Here is a 21,519-nt window from a genome sequence, read left to right as displayed (position 1 = left end):
GTTTTTAAAACACAAGCCCGATCCCACAATTCATCTTGGCACATTCTGGAGAAATCCCACCACATTCTTCACTGTATTTGCAGGCCACCTCTGCGGGAAGCATTTTTGGGGCTTTTTTCCTCGTCTTTCTTTCGCAGATGTACGTTTCTTTGGCCCGAGCTGTAAATTGAAAACACCGGTTGTGTTGCTCTCTCATCGCACACCTCGGAAATGGACTTCATTCGTTCACGTGAACTTCCCATAACCCCTCATGTGTGAGACACTCATCATCTAGCGAAGGCCTCGTAGTGAAGGCCGGTCCATCACGACAATAGCGGGAAGAACCCGTGCGAATGACACCAGCACCCTTCTACCCTCTGAGATCTGATTAGTTGCCTCCATACAATCTAGCACGACACAATACGCTTTCATTACCCCACAGATGTTGTCATCTCTCTCTCTCTCTCTCTCTCTCTCTCTCTCTCTCTCTCTCTCTCTCTCTCTCTCTCTCTCTCTCTCTCTTTCTCTCTCTCTCTCTCTCTCTCTCTCTCTTTCTATTTTTCCATCAGCCTCTTTTTTTTTTTGAACAAGTGTTCATCTCAGAACTCTGATCAGCGGCCTCACTTTCATCAGTCTAATGCATGTGCCTATCCCCGGGCCCAATCTTACGGCGATGCAGCATGGGGCCTGGTCCTTAATCTCATTTCTTTAACCTCCTTCAATATTGGTTCCCCTCTGCGAGAGGCATCATGAAGATCCAGAACTATTCGTTTCCATGTTGTAAATCACCTGCTCCTTCGGTTACGAGGAGAGGCGTGCAGGAGCTGCAGGGGGGGATCATCCGTAGCATCTGATTGGGCGGTCGTTGCCCTCTGTCGGAGTGACATCATCGTTCCGATCTCGTCCCATCAACTCGGTGGATTCGAAAGTGTCCAAAAGTGCATGAATATATAAACATGTCACCCGGCTTTAATCAAATTTGTGTGTAAAAATACCAAAATAATGGTTTTATTTGGTGTCCGGGTGCACCGTAATCATGCAATTACAATAAGAGCCCTGTTAATATTCCGCGCTTCTCGCCTTCACAGTACTCAGGTGAATTAATTCGCTCAAGCAAACTCTGCTGATTCCGCTGCCCCCTCTGCCCCCGCTTGGGTATTCATGCTTTTCAACTGCCACACTCTCTCCACAATATCCTTTATACTACAGGAACCCAGACTCTGCCTCCAAAATCAAATGCTTCATTCATTATTCATTCTCTGTGGATGACTTCCCCGTCATTAAAATTCCCACAAAAGCAGTTTTATGGCAAAGACTCTGGTTTTTAGTTATGGCGGAACAATAAGCTGTCATGTTTTGTGTGTTTTTACTCTGTGGGTCAGTGCATATTCTGTTGTGGAGCAGCCTTTTGTTGCCATGTCATTGTGAGTTAGAGTAGATGGGTGTATTTTAGTTCTGATAAATGAATATTAATTTTCACTAGACATTTTTTTTCCAGATAAGATTAATTGTCTTTGAATACCAGTGTGATGGTTTAACTATGGGGTATTATTGGATGTAATTTTGCTTCAGTTAGATAGTGCTCCAGCAGAGTTATTTAACTTTTTGTTCATGGGCATTCAGTATTTTCTTATTGTTTGCATACATTTGTCAGTTTCGAGTGAAAAGCAAAGATTAAATCTGCGTTACCACAGTTTTTTTTCCATAAGATACCCCACTCTTGAGATTTTTAAAACGTTTTTGAGTTTAGCTCACCAAGGCTGCATTTATTTGATGATAAATGCAGTAAAAACGTTCAATGTTATCAATGTTAATTAGGGGTGTAACGTATTCGTACCGAACCGTTTCGGTACAGGGCTTTCGGTTCGGTGCACGCCTTTACCAAACGGTTTCCGAATCTTTAACAGTTAACAGTAGGCTTGTTTTAAGCGTGGAGCACACTTAAATCCGAGTTCCCACACAAACATAAGTATTCAGTCCATTTTATCCCAAAATTCAAACGATAAATGCCGTTTTGACACTCTATGTGGCGTGACTGGTCACTGGCGATCATCTGTGAAGGCGATCGATCATCTCTTTCTAAAGAATAAACATGAATGACCCTCTGAAGGTATGCTGAGGATACATTCCAACTTATTGTCATGTTTCAGATGTGGTGTAATTGCTAAATCAGTGTTTCAACGGCGGAAGGACGTCAATATAACTGCTTGTAAACTAAACAATGTCATGTAACGTTAGCTTCACATTTACCTCAGGCAGTCATTTAGTGTCCACAGAATTGTATTCACTAGAAAAATCAACTCTTTCACTAAATATATGCTCTATATTAGCCTATATATTCATTATATTCTACTTAACCTGTTAGTGATGTCTTGATTATTTCATGCATGTTAAATAAACCTGTCATGAAAATGACAGACACTGTATAAATGATTATATTTCAACAACGAATTGGAGAAAGAACTATTTTATAATTAGATTTTGAAGTTAATGCAAAAACTGCCTTATGTAAAGTTTACCTGTTTGCATACAATGTGTTTTAAGTGTTGATTATTATACCTAAAAATAATAGTTTGGGCTCTGTTGTTAACCTTTAATACTAATGTGCAAGTAAGGGCTCCCTATATAATTTACAGAAATATATTCAATAAACTTTTAGTTATAACTTCAGGGCTCTACATAGCGACCATTTTGGGCGCATTTGCGCCTGAAAATTACTGTATGCGGCTGCGAAAAAATATTTAGGCGCACCGGTGCGAGTGACCCGATCGCTTCTCGTGAATAAATGTATAATACAATCGGAATAAAAACTAAAAACGCTGACTGACTGAGCAACTGTTACGTTTCGTGCTGCAATCAACTGCTTTTCATGCCTTCTGTCAGCGGAGCATGTGCAAAAAACGTGTGCGACGGACTACACTTCACAGATTAAATGGTGAAACCACGGTCTATGGATGAAACAGGCGTGACGCGGCCATGCACTTACCAGACGCCTCGCGGCTCGCGCTGATGTTTCTTTGCAGCCAAACTTAACTAGAAATACCACATTTGGATTATCATAAACAAGGTCGGAAATTAACAGTGGCTTGGGGCAAAAATGCCACCAAAAATGAATTAATATAAAATAATTTAAAAACGCTCCTGTATGAGTTCTTGATTTTATCTGTATCAGCTGCAGTCCATAACATTTATTGAGTTTAAAAATGACTAGATGCATATGAGTGAGTACATCATGAATCCATTTTCCAAACCGTGTTTTTATCTTACCCTGAATCACTACGGTACACATATAATAAGTGTTAACTATTCTGACTATTCCAGTTTGGTTCGCAGCGCTGTGGAGGAGCACAGTCCTTGTGTGACTCGCCAATCGCCATAGACACACACAGAGAGAAGTAGATCCGGCTGCAGTGTTCTTCCGCAAGATGCACGCAGTGTTATTAGCGCCAGAGCGCCAAAAGTTACGGACTGCTATTGCTCCGACTCGAGTATTGGCATGATTGCAAATGTGATACTGATCTTGTACAAAAGTCCAATAGACAAGTTGATATTAAGTAACAACGTTTTAGCCACAATAATGTTTATTTCGTGAAAATCAAAACAACACCAGTTGTGCATCTCCAAGCGGTTCGATCGAATGAATCTGCGTTTGAACGACTGAATCAATGACTCCCACATAGACTTGACGCCACCTACTGGCGGTTTTATTTTCATATTTATACTTTGCATGGACTTTTTATTTAAAATATAAATATTTTAACTAAGTTTAAGTTTAACTTGTACATAGCCTATTTCTAAATTCAAAAACTTATATTTAAAACATCTATACAACATTATTTACCCATGAGCTGCATGTAAATGTATCTAAACACCATTTCAGATAGAGCTTTTGTGCCACTTCTACTTTTGATGCTGATTTAATTTGATTGGTAACAGTCTGGTTGTGTCTTATTGCTCTAACTGAATTTATTGTTTAAATTAACATAAAAAAAAAAAACCTTTTCTATGTTAAATTAAGAAATTGACAAAAGATGATGCATACATTTAATAAGATTAGAAAACATTGCTCTTATAATGGTAAAAATGCCCCTGGACATTCATTTAAAGGGACAAAGATCATCCTGTAAAGGGAAAGTTATAATTGGAATACGTGTTATTGATCAGAAAGTGCTCCTAAATTTTTGACTGTGCTCCTCATTTTTTTCAATTAGGAGCACAAGTGCTCCTCAAGAAAAATGTTAGCGTAGAGCCCTGAACTTAATTCATTCAAGGACAGACACTAGGCCTGTTGCGATAATCAATTAATCGCACGATAAAAAAAATGAGCTCTATAATTTTTCCGGCCCCGATAAGTTCCATCGTCCGTTTTTATATCCATTTTTGCAGAGCGTTACATTATATGATCCCGCTCTTATACATGTAAATGCTTCCAAGCGCGATAAGACACAAGAGAATGCGCTGTATGTCAATGTCCTGTGTGTGTGTCAGTGTCCTGTGTGTGTGGCTGCGGCTCATGTCAGCTAATGGAGGGACACTCTGACACACACACACACACACACACACACACACACACACACTCGACGCACAGTAAGACTCGCGTCAGTCTCCTGCTCTCTTTTGCTCATGAGCAAACAATAACAACAACAAGAATTTTGAGTATTCTCATATTAGGAGTCTTAAATAAGTTAAATAACGTCTTAAATGAACTTAGAGTTGTGAGGAAATGAGATGCGCGGGACAGCGCGTGAGATCCGCGTCATGTTCGGCTGTGGCTGTTCTTAAAGTGACAGGAGCACTGATGATGCCTGTCATTAATGTTCATCAAGGAACAACGGGAACAGAGAAAATTGTAGCTTTAATGATGATTAATCTATATTTCACTTATTATTTATGCAGTTAAGCAAGGTGTTTGATAACTATTACATTTCTGTATATGTCTAACAGGGAAGGCACAGGTAAATATAACATTTATTATAATGGGGTTATGTAAAGATTGTTTTAAGTTCACTTAAATTAAAAGTTGTTTTTTTTTAAAGCCTAATAAATGTTGAAATTGGTAGCTTTCAGTTATACTGTAATGTAATGTAATTTAATGTTTCATAGAGACATCAGTGATACTGGCCTTCATTCATAAAAACATGACAATACAACACATTTAAAATTTGCTGTCAATAAATTGTTTCTACATTAATTTGGAGAGTAACTGAAATGATTACAATATCAAAACATTAAAAATTTGTTACTTACTCGTAATTAATTACAGAAAAAAATGTGATTTAAGTAGTTAATTTTTTTTTAATCGATTCCCAGCACTACCTAAAACACAATCATCCGTTGCAGTTTTCCCAGCTGTTTATTCATTTGCATTTTTTTGTTAACAGACTGAGAGTCCATTGCTTTTTTTTTGTTTTGGTTGTTTTGTTAATTTATTGTGGATATTTAAAATGCTTTCCGTTTTCAGTGTTAAATAGTCTTTAGAAATAAAAGTTTATTGATCTTTGAAAAGGTGTACCTGCATTATGTCATTATCATTATTTTAGATGAAAATGGTCTCAGAACGACAATATTATAGTTTATCGCAATAATTTCTTGGCCAATTTATCGTCCAGCAAAATTTGTTATCGTGACAGGCCTAACAGACACTTTTTTTCTTCTTCAGTAAACCACTGTTTAATAAAAATTTATAAAAAGCCATTTTGTAAAACTGCTGTACCGAACTCGTACCGAACCGTGACTTCAAAACCGAGGTACGTACCGAACCGTCAGTTTTGTGTACCGTTACACCCCTAATGTTAATGTATTTTAAAATTTGATTTATTACTGTGATGGCAAAGCTGAAGACTGGAGTAATGATGCTGAAAATTCAGTGTCACACAATCCTTCAGAAATCATTCTAATTTGCTGATTTGGTTCTCATGAAATGAAATTGATTTCTTACAATTCATATTTTTGCGGGAAAAAAAAATCCTGAAATTGGTTATGAATAGAAAGTACATGAACATTATTTATTTTGAAATAGATTTTTTTTTGATTATTGTAAATGTTTATCGCTTTTAATCAATTTTATGTGTCCTTGCAGAATTAAAAAAAAAAGTCTTACTGACTTGCTTCACAGAGTTTCATTGAAAGCTCTCCTCTCTTCTTAGAACGATAAAACAACCGTTTCCATGCCTGCAAGTTTATATAGATTTAGATGAAAAGTTAATTAAAAACAGAACACAAGCGTATACAGTGTGGTCTAAATGTTTGAGAAATTTTTGTGTGAAACCTGTTGATAATGATTTCTAGCATGATTTGAGATGACCTAAAGATGGTATAGATGTTGTGCCTAAATAGAAGAACGTCTGACCATGAGATGATGAACATCAATGTCAAATTTGCTTATTTGATTAGTGACCTCGAGGTAACGAATAATATGAAACAATTTCTTTGTTTTAAATTCTTCAAAATGCTAAACATTTGTCTTTTTTCCAGGTTTAAATTAAACGATCTAAGTCCATTGGACAATGCAATTCAGTTTTGGCACAGACTTCTATGTCCACCAAGGCAGATTGTGGCACACCTTACCTCACACGGGTCATCCTGTACAATAACATTTACGAAGTTCGTTTGGTCATGTGTCCACACAGCCCAGATTCATGACCTTTATAAGAATGTGCTCTGTCTGTCTCGGGCTAACAGCCGCTGATAGTCTTGGTCAACTTTGTTGCGCTCGTGTTTGCTCATCGAGTCCCAGGGCTGTCTTCCCAGAGCGGGCTGGATTTCCACCCTAAAACCCATTTTTCTAAATGTATGCATGAACACACTTATCCAAACTGATTAAAAGATTCACAATTCATTATTCCCAACCCAACCTGCATCTCTTTCCTACATTATACATGAATGAATACCAGTGTTCCTAGTGAATGGAATTAAATCCAGGTTCATTAATCAACGCGGGCCCGAGGGGGCGCATTAAAATGTTTGTTAAACAGCGTGTCAGGCGGGCACGTTTGACCGAGAGGTAATATAAACAATAGAAGCGGTGTAAAAAGGGGTGTGTAGAAGGAGTTAGCATAATCTACATAATCGTTCCAGCGGTTAAATCACTCCTTGTTGGTCTTCCTTACGCGACCTGCAGTGTTCAAAATGCGTGACTTTAAATTAGAGCGAGATTCTCGCGACTGTAAGCCACCTCCATTGTGGTGGCCCTCTCCCTGTCTTCATCAGAGCCGGCTGTCCAATGGGATTACTGTAAGCCTGCGGTAGGAGCAGCTGACCCGCCACTGATCAGAAATTCATATCCCTGGATGCTAGATTGCTCCTCTCCCCACTTTGCCCTTGTGACGGCAGAGACTGCTGTCATGGTGTCAGACGAGAGGGGGGAAGAAAAAAAAAATTAGCATTCGCAGCCCCCCAAATTTCTCTGTCCAGCACATAATCAGAAAAGAAAGTGAATGAATAGTAATTCAGTCTGTCAGAAAATGAGAATCACCACGGCGCAGAGGAGAAGAATCTCTGGTCGGAGAGAGAGAGAGACAGAATATTTGTAATGGCTGTGGTTACGGCTTCCCTTCTGCAAACCTCCATTTTGACTGACTGGCTGCTTTGTTTTCCATTTAGATTTTTCTGTTCAATTCCTCTCCCATCTATAAATGCACGTACACATTTGAATGCGTTTGTTTATTATTTATATCGAAGCGAGTTGTGCACCTTTTGTGGGGCAATTTAGTGGGCCAACCGAGCGCAGGGCAAAGGGAATAAATCACAGAGAGAGCGGGAGGTCACTGACTGGCTCCCGAAACATCATGGTGGGTCATGCGTCTCGGGGCCACGGCTTCATACACACATCACACTGTCTTATCCCCCGTCTGCTTTTTCCCCGGTCCAAGAAGAGGCTAGCTCAACCCCAGACAACACGCACGCTCGCACACACTCTCTCAAACACAGTCAAATAGGGCGGTTCAGAGGACGGAAACATTCTGGTAAATATTTTTGAATGTCATCTTCTCTCTCTCTCTCTCTCTCTCTCTCTCTCTCTCTCTCTCTCTCTCTCTCTCTCTCAGCGAGTTGCCAAAATATTGCATGAACCCTCGTGCCGTGTGGTTGTTTTACTATCTTGTCTCTGTGGTTGCTTGCAGTGTGCGCGTAATTTGGGTTAAATGGTGGTTACTGCTGGTCGGTACTGCTGTGTCAGAGTTTGGAGTGCTCCCGTAGTATTTCCATGTGCTTGTAATTCTGCGCTGTTCCTGATGAGGGATGTATTGTTCTAGCCCACCGTTCTGTTCTCAGGGGGCACCGACTGCCCATTGTAATATACAGGAGGAGGCGACTTAATCTCCCTGCGTTAATTCTCCTTTTATAAGTGAGAGCGAGTCACGTTGGCTGACGTTTAGGGCGAATAGATTTACGGTGGGCAGTCTTTCTGTATGTGGTGTTTTTTTTTTTTTTTTGGGTGCTGGTAATCAACCAGGGAGATCCATCATCTTTAATCACGCATGGGGCAGTATTACTTCATCTGCCATTGGCCAGTCAGGAGTGCACATTTGCATGGGCACAGAGTGATGCGTGTGACAATCGCAGTCAAACGATCATTAAGGAGTGTAATTTGCAGGCAGAGGCGTCATTGGTTTGCTGATGCTCGTTCGGGGCAGTGATGTGAATAAGCCGAAATGTTCGGCTGAGGGGGTCTTGTGCCTGTTAGAGCGCACTTCCCCAAGCCGAGTCTTAGCGTGGATGCTACATGGTAATAAGCCAGGCTTGCTCTCACCGCTCGCAGGGCTTTAACAAATACAATGTCAGTCAGCTGCTCGTAGCGGCTTGATCGACATGCACATTTCCTGTGCTCCGATTCTCTTCATCTTTACTCCGCCGTTTCTGTTTGCATACCGATGAGGGCACTTGCTAGGAACATGGTCATTTGTAATTTGCGACGCTTATTAGCTTTTTATTTTTTAGATTCTTAACGCTGCATGATTTTGTACCAAAACATCTGCATTCACAAGAAAGAATTTGTTGTATTGTTAATTTACTGTATAATAGCTTGAAGTAAAAGCCTTGAGCGAGTGATACAATCCTTCCATTTTCCATATTTATATACACGCACACCTACTCAAGTACTATGATATATATCGTATTTAAATGTGTAAATTTTATTCCGTTCCACTCCTTCTCACAGAAACATCTGGTTTTGTTTTCACAAGCACTGCGAATTCAGAAAATATCATTTGTTTAGTCATATTCAGGGATGTTTTGCAAATATGTTAAGTGAAAACAGATGAAATGGGAGATCATGACATAACCGTTAATTATGGCCTGGGAAAATGCAGTATTGTGCTCGAATTTGATCTGATGAGATGCGCAAGATAATTTTTTGTAATAAATTTTTTTTTGTTCAGGATGTTTTATGTTTACATTTTTTGCATTTACATTTATGCAATTGGCAATAGTATTATTTATTGAAATCTAAAATGATATTGTACTTGGCCATCATAAAATACGTATACTATTTTAAATATTTATTTATTCATGTTCCAGTTGTTTTTTGCAAGCTTTTAAAACCTTTTTAAATAACCTCTTTTTTTAAAAGAAACACACACACACACACACACACACGTCCTTTCTGGTTTTGGTTCCTTGCATGCAGTAATATGAGGCATATAGGTAAAAAGGAAAGAGAATGCATCCTCCCTCTCTCTCTCTCTCTGTCTCTCTTTCTCTCTCTCTCTCTGTGGTTGACATGAGGCTAATGAAAACAGGGTGTGGGTTTCCTTCAGCTCCTTTCATACGCTTCAATAAAAGGTGCGGCAGACATTTTGGCTACTACCTCCAAGCTGTCACCCTCTTCTTCTTCCTTTACCTTTGTCTCGGAACGTGTGTGTGAATATGGAAATTCAAAACACCTAACTACAGGGCTTAAGTATAATCATGCCGCCAGGGCGGAGAGACTTATTTTACAGTTAACTGCTCATTTTTGCAGTAATCCTTTGATTATCCTTACAGTATTACTATACCCTTCATTTGAAGACTACTTCCATATGATGTGGCCTGCGGTGTATGTTTATTTGCACATCAGTATTGTGTTTTTTTTTTAAAGCTAATTTAGTAGTACGGCTTATTGAGTCTATTGTTGGTTATTTTGCGCCTTTAACCATCACTGCTAACTTTGAACACGCACTTCTCACTAGAAGATTCTCTCCAAAGGGAAAGCAGTACCATTGTGGCTGTTTGGGTCTCTTTGGGTTTCTAATGCCTCTTTACAGACATAAAACTGTCATTGGTTCCACCGTGCCATGCAGCAAGACCTGCGCTGAGCTGTTTAAAGGCCGAAATGTGCAAGCAATATGTGTTGCACACACCCCGAGGAGCTCTGTTACTTAACATGTAGGCTATTTGCATGTTTTCCTGTGTATTTTGAAAAGGTAACCCTCTGACATGACTCTTTTGCATGTCCAGTAGATGGCAGTGTTTCCCCAAGCATTAAAATTGTGGGCGTGAGGCAAGAAATGAACTTCTTGAACCTTTTTTTCCTAATGGGAAATTGTAAACAAGGCATTCTTTAACCACGATTTCTTCAGATCATGAAAGTGACGAATGCAACTGTTTGAACTATTTGCGTCGTCGAGAGAGCATTTGTGAATTTAAGATTATAAGTGTATTTTATGATGAATGAAACCGAAATGTAAATGACTCTGAAAATGATGTTCAGTTGGTTGCTATTTATTCCCTCACTAAATCTGCTTTTTGAGTAACATGATTCAGAACAAAATAGGACGTCACTAAATAATTTGAAAATTCTGAGAAACTGACTGTAGTTTCCAAGCCAGGCTTGGATGATGATGATGATGATGATAATAATAATAATGCTGTTTTACCCCCCCTCTCTTTTTATAGTTTTTAAATCTACAGTTTGCCCTAATCAAATCCATTTCTAATTTCTGTGGATTTCTTCCTGTCTGTAGCAGCTCTGACCCTAAACTTTAGGATATAATGTTCTTAATATCCAGATTAAATTTTCTTTAATCTGTTCTGGAACATGTGAAATTATTTCTGCAATAAAACGTAAAAGTCCCCAGAGCCCTCTGATTGCAGTCTAAGGCTATTAATATAAGGCCATACACTGGCATTTTTTTTCTTCATACGTCCAACCCATAATCAAAGCGAAAAGCCACGAAGGTGGCATTCTGCGGTTATCTCCACTAATGAAAGGGGGATTAAAAAGAGGTTTTAAAGATGGATTAACGGTGCCCACACTGAGACAAAAGATCTGAAAGGGCCTTAAAAACAAGCTAAATGAACACACACTTTCCAAAGCTTCATTAGCATAATGCTAAAACACTTACACTAAATGCTTGACAGGGTAAGAAAGGCTTTAGAACTGAGCACATGGACATTTGCTTGCTGTAAATCAAGCTTTCTGTGCCATTTCACATGTCGAACCGAAAACAGCTGTGTTCTGAGGGTGAAATTTGTGTTTTATATGCAGACAAAGACGACAAACACACACACACACACACACACACACACACACACACACACACACACACACACACACACACACACATCCAGTGAACCGTATTGGGCTGTGAGTTAAGGCTGTGCCCTTTCTCCTTGGTTTCCCTGTAGCTTCTGAGTCTGATGAACAGCTGTTTGTAATGTACTATATAGGAACAACGCTTTATATATATAAATAAAGCAATTCCCTTTGAAATGGTTGGAGAGAAATAAGATGCACTGCACGTTTTAATTCAAATTATTTTAGGTATATACAGTCAAACCAAAAAATATTCAGACACCAGATATCATTTTTCCCTAGTGGGTGCAGTACACTATAGGTCATTTATGTAAGTGAGTGAGGATGGCTAAGTAAACTAAACTGTGACATATTATACCCAAAAATTCTTCATACAGTGGACTACCAGTAAAATGTATAAAAATTTGGGAGCAAAATTATTCAGACACTTTGACCCGACCAGTGTTTTTTCTTTAATTGCTAATGCAACCTTTTACACCACAGACTGAACAAAATGAAGCATTGCTTGGTCATTAAATCGGTATTATCTAATTGTGTACTTAAATTGAACAGTTGATTGGTTGATTGTAATCCATTGCATATCTTTCTTTGATGAATTTGTTCTGACAAAGTTTAACTTCGAGTCATATTTTATTACCATTTTTTTAAACTATAGTGATAATGTGAGAAAATGTTGAAAGGTGTCCGAGTAAATTTAGTTTTGACTGTATGTGTGTGTATATATAATTTCTATTTATTTTTTCCCCTTTCCACCGGCTCAAGGTGTTTTTGGTCCCGCGTCACGGAGGGAGCTTGTGTGTCGGCGCAGGAAACGCAGTGGTTTGGCTGGACAGCTGCTTTTTAAAAGCACTGATAAGAGGCACCCTGATGCTGAACATTGCAAATTGGAAGTGAAGATTGCCTTCCTGTAGACTTTATCTTAAAGCAGTAAAACAAGAAGCTGTGACTACAACTGCAGGTATTGATTTTGCAATTTCAGCAAATTAAGAACAAGACAGAAAACCTATTTAACCTTTCAGTGATTGCCATAGGTACTTTTTGGTGATGTTGAGGCTGACATTTAAATTAGCCCCCTGCCCCGGTTATAGGGCCGGCACCTGACTCCCAAACCCTCTGTTGATTATTCAGCTGAATAGGGGAAAAGAAGCCGGTTATGAATGAATATGGAGGCCCGTGCATGTTTACCCCCCACCCCCCATATGCATTACAATATGTCACCCGGCATATATTACGAATGTATAATATTTCCACCACACACATTAATTCACGCATGTGGCCGCAGCCATATAGTGCAGTAATAAGGGAAGGTGGCCATCTGCACAGTAATAACATCTGTGGCAATAGAAAGAAGAATGAAAGGAATAAAGGCCATTTGTGGGACAATCAGGGTTGCTATTGAATTAAGGCTCCTAATGTGAAATAATAAGCGGTTCTTTTTAAGTTTTACCCCGCTTCTAAAGTCGAACACTCTGTAGGGAAATAAACCACACATGCAGAGCGAATCTGGCTTATTGTCGATTAACAAATCCGACTGACGTGATTCTCGGCAGTGCATGTTTTGAATGTGCACGGTTAGCCATACAGCTTGACGTGTGCCACTTAAGGAGATGTATTTGCGACATGATCGATGGCGCGCTTTCGTATTTGGATTGTTTTTAATATTGTTGATCAAAACGAATGGAACACAATAGGGATGAAGATCAGTCTCAGGGCTGCACCTGCTTCAATAGTTTTGTTCAAATCAAATTGTACAATATTATTCATAATAAATGGCTCTAATATGAGGAGAATGATGATGGAGGAAAGTCAGATATTCAGAATAATTCCTCGCAAAAACATGGTGGACGAAAAGAAAGAGAGAGGAAATGAAAAAAAGTGAGAGGGGAAAAAAAAAATCAACACCACAAAAGGTGTGAAAGGTGCTTCAATTCACCAAGGGATATTAGTAATCTTAATTGGTACAAGTGCAAATTACTTTTCATTCTTTGCACAGAAGGTGTCAGTCTGAAGGGCTGCTTGCTTTTAAATGGGCAGGACAACACTGAACATGTGGGAGAGTCTCCTAATTCATTGATTGCCCCTTGGAACTGATGGCTGCTAATTGTTAGGTGATTAACATGGAGTCGTAATTATGTCGGCCCAAGGGGGAGATTACTGTTTCAACATGCCATATTATCACAGAACGGAGCTACCAGGGCGCGGATATGGAAACAGATGGCATATTGCAAGGCTGTGTTTTGCTCAAGCTGAAAAAGTGCACCAGGGGAGCTGTCTCTTTGTTTCAGCCTCATTAATTAAGTGCTAATTGTGCGTAATTTTTTACAACACTACTCTCTGAATAGAGACGTCAAGTGGTCGTGACATAACTCAGTCATATCTTCAGCGTATGGTATAAATATTTCTTTGTAGCTTTAAACATGGTAATGATCAAATAAAATAAGTTAAATACTAACCGAGGAAGGATAAAATGTATACATGTATTATATAGATATTATTATGTAAAATATATCATATATTTATGCTTGTTATCATAAGCATTTTTTTTGTTCTTTATTCTATCATCGTATTTTAAATGGCTTTCGGCCAGTCCTTCTCAGACTGTTAATCTAGTATTAGATATATTTATGAACTGTCTCTCCTACATGTATGTCGCGTATGATACTGATCAGTCTGCGAAATCACTTTGGCAATATTCCAAACATTAACATTTCCATTTAATAGAAATGTCAGAATTTTGACCTGACCTAGAAAACCCCATATTTCCACATGACTGACAAAGCCAAGGTCCCATGAGCTGGATCGAGAATTGGCTGGTCGGCGTGGTCATGAAGATTTGCATCTTGTGCTATTTATATTATTAGCTTTTGCCATGATGAGCTCAAGTCACAGGCTGACCAAAATATGCCATATTTATTTTTACCAAAAAAATAAAAAAGTATATGCCATATTTTGGTCCACCTGTGAAATGCATGAATAAAACAATCCTCATGCATTTTTTTTTTTTTTAAACAAAAAAAAATTATATGGCATATTTTTGTCCTCCTGTGAAATGTATGAATAAAACAATCTTCATGCAATTGGATGAAAATGTGTGACCCTGGAGCACAAAACTAGTCATAAGTAGCAAAAGCCAACAATACATTGTATGGGTCAAAATTATCGATTTTTCTTTTATGCCAAAAATCATTAGGATATTAAGTAAAGATCATGTTCCATAAAGATATTTTGTAAATTTCCTACCATATATATATATATATATATATATATATATATAGTAATATGCATTGCTAAGGACTTCATTTGGACAACTTTAAAGGCAATTTTCTCAATATTTATATATTTTTTTGCACCCTCACATTTTCAAGTAGTTTTATCTCAGCCAAATATTGTCCTATCCTAACAAGCTTATTCATTCAGCTTTCAGATGATGTATAAATCTCAATTTCAAAAAATGTACCCTTATGACTAGTTTTGTGGTCGCATATTAAAAAAATATATATTTTTGCATGAAATTAAATTTTATCTGATACTCATAGCATATTGTATTACACGTTGAAAAATAGGTACGTGTATTTTTTTTTCTTTTGAAAGATGAAAAGCAAAGGTACACATGCAATCAAATCTGCTCCCAAAAATCTTAGATGTCAGGTCACATAGGCAGGAACAATTATTTTATCCTGACCTCTCCAGAATTGCCTCTGAAGCACAAAGGCAGCCACAGAGAACAGCTCCAACAAATGTACCTTTCGTAGGACTGAAGCACCACCATTTCTTTAATGGCAAAATATTTTGCTTGTACATTTTCATCAGTAAATGTTGGGAGGGTGAATTGTGAACAGCATGTAAAAGATAAGGCTCCCTAAATATTCAAGACTTGTACAGTAGGTGCGGCAGACACTGCCTCTGAATCCCCCCTCGAGTCAACTGCCGAATTAATTTCAGCTGGCAGCATCATGCTGTGGTCATTTTGTCTGGAGAGACATGTTGTTATCTTGATTTGGCCATCACAGTTCTAAAATGAACACTCAGCATGCTGGCGAGCGCTTGAATTTAAAACATAACTACAAAAGACTGCGAGTTTCCTTTCAGAATTTATATAAGGGGAGAGAGGGGGAAAAAAAAATCATGCCAAATTACAACTGCCATCAAACAAGATGTCCAGTGCAGGGAGAAGCAAACTGACATAAATGTGGCCCATTTTCATTTCCAAAAGAAAAGGCTGATTCAAAGGTGTGTAGCCTGAAACAGAAAGAGACATTGTTGATATCTTTTGACATATTTTATTCAGGATCATATTGTATTTGCGTATGAACACCTATAAAGTTACTGCAAATTCCCATCTGAAAACCTACAACCTAAAACCTAACTGAAAATATTTCCTTTTGTTTATACATGAAGAAATTTCATGTTGACTAATAAGCGCATCTTTTATTTTCTTCCTGGTACCGTCACATTTACATGAGGCATTCAGAGCAGATGGAGAAAATAGTTTGAATAACATTTTGCCTCTTTGTTTAATGTCTTTTCCCTTTTAAATTGCACCAATAATTTGTTTTTTTGCGAAAAGATTATTTTCCCCCTTGAAAGTCAGAATTGACCTAGTAATTAAAATGTTGCAGAGATTAAAATGAATGTTTTTTCATGATGTCTGAAAGATTGCGAAAGGTTTCCATAATAATCAGATGTTACATTTTAATCAGGTGAAAATGGAATATAAATTATAGATTTTAATACAAACGTGTATATGTAATGTGTTCACAGAAATCCAATTCTTCGGCATGCTAAGGAGCTTAAAGCACAGATGCATTGATTCAGAATGAAAAATGAAAGTGTCTGATATTTAACATGCAGGATTATAACCAGAATTCCTAGAATATAATAGAAAACACATAAGTTGTCTTTCTGTCCTCCCATAACTTTAATCCATGCGCAGTATGCAGGAAAACTGCCATGTGTAACTACAGATTTCTTTAAAAATCTATACTTCATCACATTTTCAAGTTTTCGAACTGTCAGTTTGAAAGTATGAAAATGAGATGAATAAAATTAAAGTGATCTTTTGCCCTGTGAGCAAGACATCGACATCATTTGCATGCATAAGATCGGTATGCTTTTGAAGCATGTTTAGTTAACACACACTATTTTGTGCCTTCATGCTAAGATGTTGTCTGCTTTTACTTTTGTTCACAAATGGTGTATACACTGCTGTTCAAAAGTTTAGGTTCAGTAAGATTTATTAATTTGATGAAATAGTTTTTGTTCAGACAGCTTGATTGATTGACAGTAAAGACTTTTTTTTTTTTAACAAAATAATGAAATTTTAGATGCTCTTATTTTGAAAAAAAAAGTTTTGACATTTATGATAATATTAAATATTTCTTGAGCACCAAATAAACATATTAGAATAATTTCTGAAGGATAATATGACACTGAAGACTGGAAAAGTGCCTATTGAAAATCAAAAATGACATTTAAAAAAATATTGAAATACATTTTCAAACTAATTTTCACAAATATTGATTTGTAACTTACTGTTTTTACAGTATTTTTGATCAAAATAATGCAGCCGTGGTGAACATAAGCAACTTTCAAAAATATTAAAAGACCTCAAACTGTGAATTCGTGTGTGTGTGTGTATATACAAATATATATTTGATTGCGTTCATAATCTGAGCCGAAACAAACATTATAATGGTATTTAACAGAGCTGCGTCATACTTTCTGTAGTAGGTTTATGATTACTTCTCTAAAAAGTTTTGACAAATACATGTCGGTTAGATATTTAACAACCATCTCTAGACAAATGAAGCCTTTTGTAAAGACCTTTAAAGGTCTCTATAGATTTTTCTCCCTTTGTCCTTTGTTGTTTGAAGCATTGCAAATGGAAGTCATGGTCTTTATGTCCTTAAATTGGTTTCACACTTCTCCAACAGTTTGTTCATCCAAATCTGGCCATGATATATCATTATCACTACTTTTGGAGGAAATCCATAGGATCAATACATTTGCCAGCTACTGGGCTTTGGATTGCCTACATGCTGAGCGCTTTGTCGCACCACAAGTCAAGTAGATCGAGCCACAGGCAACCGCAGCCCGACACACAGCTTCTGTCTGTTTCTGCTCCTCATTCAGAGGAAATAAGCCAAGAAATGTCAGGAATTAGTGCTTGTCGATTCACAGAGAAATTCTGTGGGTGGCAGATTTTGTTTTGTTTTCAAAACTCCGTCAAGTGCGATCGTTACAGCAAAGCAATTGTTTCGCTTCCAAATATTAACCTCAATCTTTTGCAGAAGTCATCACTGACTGGTTGAGAGACCGAAAATGACTGTTGTCAAGTGAGCATGTTTTCGGCATCAGTCACATCCACCATTAGTGGGTAGAGTGACGGATAGATTTTGTAATTAAATTTCTTTTTTTACACGTTTCCTTGTCTGGCTTTAATCATCAGTGACCCCATCATTTAAAATGCAGTGGTCAAGCTCACGGATGGATTGATCGCTCAGGCCCTGTGCTTTTTTTTTTTTCTTCATTAATGCGCTCTGGTCAGTGAGAGCCAAAAGCTGGGCACTTCCGAAGTAATTACCATCCTGTAAACAGGTCAGCAGTGTGTTCGGCCACAGCTGCTGCCACTGCGGTGGTAGACACTTCAGCCAGCTAAGCTTCCAGTATTGATTGGGCAGTCTGTGACATCTCCTAAGCCATGTCACCCAACTGAAAGAAGACTCCAAATTGTCCAATAATAAAGTGTTGGAAGTTGTAGCTGCTCCCTCCTGAGACTTGCTCATGTTAGGATGGGGGTGGGGGGGGACACCTTCAGGACCATCAATCCTCCCTTGAAGGCTCAATATAGTGCTAAATTAGCCAAAGGGAGAACGGAAAGACCACTGGACATCTGTTACAGACCTTTGACATATTTTCCCCTATGCTCACTTATTTAAATGCTGCTGTAAAACAGTCAAAGCCTGGAGGAGTATAATACCAGGATTTACTGTTGAAAAGAGCCAGATTCAGGGAATCTTTTAAATCCCTTATGGCAGGTCTATAAGAGTGGGGACCAGCATCCAGAAAACAAAGCCAGATCCCAAATCAACACAGGAGACTCCTTTTTTGGGGGGGGGGGGTCCATTTGTATTTTTCACTGACACATTCACAATTCACATTGAATAAGCACAAATGTAGTAGTTGAAAAATGTAGCTTTTTTGGTTTTTGTTTTAATTTATTTAATTTGGTTATTTAAAATGTCCTTTTTACTTTTAATAATTTAATTTAATAATTTATTTGATCCATTATTCATTTGAATGTATTAATTTATTCATTATTTCATTGCTTTATTATTAACCTATTTTATTATTTATTCATTATAATAGTTCCTCATTAAGGAATTAACACAGATGACTAATTTGCATTCGTTTTTAGCATGAGTTCAGTCAAATAAATGCATGAATGAAATAATGCATTCATTCTCCTACCATTGAAGCAAATCTGAAGTATCTTTGCTTGCTAATTTGAAATGTGACTAATTAATCAGCATATTATGCAATTCATTCTAAAACGTTTTAATCGATTGACTGTGCTAATTTGTATGAATTAATATGCAATTTTTTTTAGCGCTTAGACAAACGGATGTGACTCTTTATTCAATTTCTCATATTAAGCAGAGAGATCTATGATTTTTGAATACCGAAGAGTGGAAATTCCCTTAAAGCACTAGTCTTGGCTGTGTGAATTAGGTCTTATAAAGCTCTTGATTGGCATGCCATTGACAGTGGTGTAAACACAAAGTGACAGAACTAGAATGAGTACATAATCATTTAACAGCACAGTTACTTTCCCGCTCCCTCCACCTAGAGCAAGTGTTCTACCAGAATGGCTTGATTTATACACTTCTCGTTTCCTCTTGCCCATGTAAAAACGGGGAGAAATGCCAGTAATTGTTAGCTATTTCATGTTGATTCTGGTACTTTTCTGATTGCACTGTCCTCCCCGTTATGGGCCAGCGAGCACACAAGCGCCTTAGCTCACTTCATAGCAAAGAGCAACAAGCGTAGAAGTTGTTGGTGTAGGAACGGAGAAAGGCATCCACTATAAATATTTAATCCGCTACGACTGGCTCTGGATTTCAGCTTTGTCTTTCATTGGATTACGCATTTAAGACTTCAAAAGATTAATGGAACTGCAAATAGAAGAGGGCTTCTCATCTCCCCACCGCATCTCAAAGATAAATGGAAGAATTACCATACAAATATCTATTTCAAGACACTAGGCTTTGTTGAGCGTTTAGAACGATCAAAGGAGTATGTTTACAGATCGATGTGTTTTCATTCAGCGTCGAGAAAGCGAAATTGTATAATTTTGTTACTCTGAACGTCAGCCACATTATTTGCTCTTTAAAACCTAGAGCATTGTATTATCCGTGCAGTGAGGAGGCCTGTTTGTTTGGACTCACTGTCAATTTAATTAGAAATCAGTGAAATAGCAGTTTGCGTTTAAGGAGATGATAGCTCTGTTTCTGCTCATTGATTTTGCATTATTGCTAAAGACATACCATGGTTCCACTCAACACTAGGGGTCTTTTGGGAAAACCAGGTAAAAGGACTGCTGATGTATTTAAAATGATTTGCAAAAATCAATTGTTTTGTCTTGCATAAAATGCAAAGCATGGATGCGTGTTGCCCCTGCGCTTCTCCATCGATGCGCTTACTCAACACAAACATTCTGCTAATGATATATATCAGCTTATAAATGCAATCTGGGATCATTTCGGTTCGTCGGGTAACGTAAAAATATCAATAATTAACAGCTAAGATCAATTTGAAATGGGCTTCAGAATTGGCAATAATTATTTTTTGCCCATGTATAGCTTACATAAAATATTTTGCGTATCTAGAGATGAAGTTATGCTGAATCCGCCATCATCTAAAAGTTTGGATCTGTTGCAGACGTCACAGGATGTTAAACTGTCAGGCTGTTTGATATTAGCCACTGCCATGTGTTCTCAAACAAACATATGTCCAATTAACACAGGCGTTAAAATGACCAATCGCTGTTTTAGTTGCACATCATTTGCATAACGTGCATTCAGGAATGTTACAATGGCAATTACGACAATTAACATCTTGCCTAGATGTCAATTGCCCCATGCCGCAAGCCACAGCAATTATGTCTATGCTAATTAGACTTTATGCTTTTAGGGAACAATTAAATGATTTCGCATGCCTTCGTTATAAATCTGGGGGACATCTCCTCCACCCCCCTGAACAACTCGACACACTCCACTGCACATCTTGGCCTCTTGGTTTGTCCCTACAGAAAACAAGATGGACTTTGTGAAAGACAAGAACAATTTCCATCTGATCTCAAGAGCCTCATTGGTCTGACGGGCGCAAATGAAAGTGTGTGTTTATTAATACAGTGGCAGACCGTGCCGTCAGCGTGCCTATTGACGTTAAGATTTGACACTCGTATCAGAGGATATCAAAAATAACGTCATGTTTGGTGCATTTAGATGTACTTTACTTATTTGTTGGCATATTGATGTTTGCTGTGTCTGGGTTAGTTGCATTGATTATGTAATCATTATAATCAACCAACTTAATTTTATCTTGCTGTGTAGATTATCTTATATTAAAGGAGTATTTTGTTTGAAATCCGTAATGTTACAAGTGAATTTAGGAATCAATAATATGTGACCCAGGACCACAAAACCAGTCATAAGATTCAATACAACTTGAATAAATAAGTTGAATAAATAAGCTTTCCATTGGTGTATGGTTTGTTAGGATAGGACAGTATTTGGCCAAGATACAACTATTTGAAAAAAATCTAAATAATAGAGAAATTCGCCTTTTTAAAGTTGTCTTTTTAAAGTCCTTAGCATTGCATATTACTAATAATAATAATCAATATTAAATATATTTACGGTAGGAAATTTACAAAATATATTCATGGAACATGATCTTTACTTAATATCCTAATGATTTTTAGCATAAAAGAAAAATCGATAATTTTGACCCATACAATGTATTGT

The sequence above is a fragment of the Gobio gobio genome, assembly GCF_949357685.1.
Source record: "Gobio gobio genome assembly, chromosome: 23".
NCBI lineage: Eukaryota > Metazoa > Chordata > Actinopteri > Cypriniformes > Gobionidae > Gobio > Gobio gobio.
Note: the sequence above shows the minus strand (reverse complement) of the source record.